Source organism: Trachinotus anak, unplaced genomic scaffold (genome assembly GCF_046630095.1).
Source record: "Trachinotus anak isolate AG129_WGS33_773 ecotype Australia unplaced genomic scaffold, CSIRO_AGI_Tana_v1 ptg000024l, whole genome shotgun sequence".
NCBI lineage: Eukaryota > Metazoa > Chordata > Actinopteri > Carangiformes > Carangidae > Trachinotus > Trachinotus anak.
In genome coordinates, this window is record NW_027273875.1 from 753790 (window position 1) to 758294 (window position 4505).

Below are 4505 nucleotides of genomic sequence, written 5' to 3' on the forward strand. Positions count from 1 at the left end.
TAATTGCTGAAAGCACAGTGCAAACAATTTGTATGGTAATAACTGAGTAAATGACTGTAGATGTTTCTATTGGAAGAAAACCCTGAGCTTCCCATTAGCATACTATGATGGATGGATAGATGGGACCTTGGTGTAAAAGGTTCAGTTGGCTGCAAACCACTGAGGTGTCAGTGTGCAGGCAGTCAAAGTCTTGTTGGTGTAACAAAGATGGTAGAAAAAGTGACTTGTAGCTATTAGCTGCACCACACAGCATTGTCTATGATTAATTTAAGCAACAAAGTCTGATCGAGAAAGCAACGACCTGGTCTCGGAGACAGTGTAAGGTTTCGACAGGGGAGATGGATGTTATAGAGAAGGCACTGCAGGACTACCCATGAAAAGCCCTGGCATGATGTCATTGTTGCTCAGGTTTCAGTCAAAAGGCTTTTTGTCATTCACTGGGCCCACACCATCCACTTCTTCAACTTGTTATTCCACTGTGGGCTACCTCACATCTGTCACATCTGTCACCTTGACATGCTTACATTAAGCTATACCTGGCCCCTGTTTCTGTTTTTATCCTTTCTTTTTTGTTCCCTGCATGTCTCTGTCACTCTCAGTTTATATTATCCTGCATGAGAATATGAGATTTTGTTTTCTTTTTACCTTAAAAAAAAAGTGACCAGGGCGAAAACAGCAGCAGCGGCATTGTCTACAGTAACTAACCTCATTCTTGAAGGCTGACTAAAAAAGTGTCCAAAGGGCAAGATCTGCTGTGAGCATTATCCAGGACTAGTAGACAAGGTAGCCAGAAGAAAGCTGACTCTCACCTCAACATGACACCTTAGTAGAAGAGCAAAGCACCTCCAGTAACAGGCTTCTGCATCTAGTGTGTTCGAAGGAGCACTTCAGAAAGTCATTTCATCTCATGTAGCCACTGGTAGCAGTGGGACTGAACATACATAATTAATTCATGATGCTATTGTTGTGAAGCTTTTAAAGGAGTAAATCTGCTTTGCAGTGGATTTTGTGAGGCAGTTTTATTATCTGCAGAGGCCAGAGGCTGGGAGTGAAGATAAAACAGCCATTTATACCGGGAGGAGATTCCTCCCTTGTTGGACCTGAAATGATTGGCCAAACTAGAGTATGTAAATTTCAGTGAAATGCACTGCAGCGGTTAGTGGGCCAGTCTGTCAGTCAGAGACCTTTAAACAGCTCACAAGAGTCACAAAATATAACCTTTGATTTATTTCCTTCAGAAAGGACTTGCCTGTTATCCTGTTGCATGCAAAGTGACCTTAGGGAAAAGCTATATTTATATGTATTTATCTTCCACCTGTCTCTCTTTTCATTTGGCTGTCATCTTTTTTTCTTTTCATAGATTAATATTAAGATTAGAAGATTACTATCTGACATTTGAAATCGGAGGAAAGTGAGTTAAATGACAAAATTAGGTTTCACTGATTAAAGATCTGCTGCAGACAAGGAGGCTGAGCAGTTAACATATCATCACACAGCATTAGCCTGTCTCTGTGCCATTAGTCTCCATCAAAGTCTCTGAAATGTGATCATTACAGGTACAATAGGCTACAGCTATAATAGGTTTTTATGGGGGGTTAAAGTAAAATAACCTCTTTGAGGAAATCACCACGTATCATACACCTTTCTGTTGCTTGTATTGTGTGATTACTGAACCCAGAAATAACTTGGCACACTGACTATTTCCTTTACTGCAGTATATAGGGCTATGTTTGGTTGTCATTCAGTCAGGCCATTCACTGCAAAACAAAAAAAACTGAGCTGATATCTTTGCCCAGATATCTGCAATCATCTCTGTCCAACCAATTTATGCCTCTTAAACTTCTGAGGCGATTCACTACAACTTCAAGAGAGAGTGAACTTCTGACCCAAACACTGGGGTTTGCCGCATGAGGCAAAAGAAGATGAGAGCCCAACGTGAAAGTCCAAAAGTCGGCATCATGGAAGGTTGTAAATGCAGCACGTAAAATAAACACGCCAGTAAATAAAAAGGCAATGAACCGCAATTAATTCTTCTTTTGTTCTCTTATCTGTCATTAATTTCCTCTTCCTTTCATGCCTCCTTTCAACCCTGTTTCTCTTCCTTTAATCTGCACCTTTCTCAATCTACCGATTTGCTCGCTTTCTTTATTCCTTCAATCCCTTATATTCCCCTCCCTTTCACTGTGTCCCTTTCTTCTCCTTCCAGGGCACCTCTCCTTCCTCCTCCTGCAGTGGTCAGCTGTGATTCATGTTTCCCCGATGACTGTGGCCACTCTTTGACCTCGTCTGCGTGTTAAATCAGTCTATCGGTCTCATACATACAAGCACGCACACATAAACACAGAGAGGAGACGAAACAGAAAGAAGCGAGACAGATGACAGATAGACAAATAGGGCATTAGTCACTGGCGTATGTCCTTGTGGGCTTTCATGCCCTTTTTAAGAGTTGTGTCTTGTTCTGATTAACATTCAAAACCTGTACTTTATTTATTTATTCTTCTTTTTTTTTTTTGCCTCGGTGGAAAACGGGTAATTTGCACTTGTCAAGTATTATTTATTTCTTTATTTTGATTGATATGGGGTAGGGACAAGAGAGAGTGTACTGAATGGATTCTCGGCCAGCACATATTTAACATGTGCCACACTTTCTCTGGCCAGATCCCTGTTTCTAATTTACACCTCTTAGAGTTCAGTCTTGTCTAGACCTTTTTGGTATATTCATTTTAATTCCATTTTTATGTACGTACACTTCTAATCCCTATTATCTGTTGTTAACACATCACTTGGTCTCTCATCATGGATAATGATACAGATGAGGAGTCCACTGCTGCTTTATAATGATTGCCGTTCTTTGTGTGTATTGTTTCCCATTAAACCACCCCCCTGCGCTGTCAATATCTGCACAGGTGGCACTTGAGCCAGACAGGAAATCCCATGACAGGGTTGATGTATTGGCTCACATGACTGGCCAAAGCAACAAATCAACAACGGCTCGAGCAGCTCTGTTGTATCGTGGGTTTCAAAGGTCTGCTGCTCAGTCAAAGCCACGGTAAGTGGGTTAACGTTAGCTTGGAGGGAAAACAACACCATGTGGAAATTTATGTCCAACGCCAATGTTCAGTGCTGATTTAGGAAGTAAATGGCCATATATCTACTAAAGTAAGGCTGAGGCGGATGGGATGGCGGATGGGTGTGTATCAAGTCCAACATAAAATGCTATTAATCTTCTTTGGTAACTGTAACCATAATCTTTCTGAGCAAAGTGTTTTGGTTGCATAACAGTAACCATACCATAACCATAGTTTATTTGCCATAACTTTGATTTTCGCCGAGGCGAGGGTTTTGTTATTCTTTTCTGGCAACAGGGTTTGTTTATAATGATATTGAGAAATGAGATAAATCAAACACAATTAAAAAAAAAAATGTTTAAATGGCAGAGATAAGTGCTCTCACAATGCTACTGTCAATTTTTATACTGCAGTGGGGCTGAAAAAATCAGGTCTACTTCTGATCTGTAAATAAATTGGCTTCTCATTACGACACCATGAAGTTGCACTTGGTGCTGGTTTTTGTTAATTAATTTAGCTACAACTACAGTCATGAAAACAGGTGGGGTGATGAAGTACCTACTGTGCAAATGCGGGGCAAATGTCTCACACAGCAGAAGCATGGCTTTGGGAAGCCACATTATTGAGACAAGACTCAAAGGTAGGCCATATCTCTGAGATAATAAATCATCAAGCAAAGACACAGCGCACTGACAGCAGTGTGTAGCGCACTCTCGTCTCTGCAGCCACGTATAACACACAGTCCTCAGTTATGTTGTTTTTTGTGTGGCCACAGCTTGTTCAGAAAAGTCTTATGTGACAGCTCAGTTTCACATGGACAAAAATAGTGCAAATAGCATTTACATAAGCCGTGAAACATGAATTAAATATAGGTCTATGTACTAACCTGATTAACCTTATTCACACAGAGAAAAATGGAGCAATGATTACTGATGAAGAGACTATCTGATTGCTGTAACATCAAACAAAGCAGATTACAATTTGTGTTCATTAAACTTCAATTTTAACCTGACATTAAAATTTAACTTTTACTACAACTTGACTGCACTCTTCTTTCTTTAGATAAAAATCTTACAGTATGTGTTTGTCAGCATTTACTACACCATCTCCACCACATGCTCTGTGCTCTCTGCTGCTCCTTGCTCTGTCCACTGTGGTAAAAAGATCCTTATTTTAATGATAAAATGTCACACGAACAAGCCTCAAGTTTGCTTGATAATGTGTGCATTTTAAAAGGAACCCCGCAGTGCTGTTTGCTCATACATCAAAGCAGGAGAGTAAAGGTCAAGTTGGTGTTACAAAGAGCAAAGGCTCTTCAAGCATCTTCAATTATTCATATCCGAGCCATGTTCATCACCTTGTGAAACAGTGCACAGTAAGTGCCCATATACACATCCATGCATGCATGCAGAGGCACCAAGGACCACTCTTATGCTT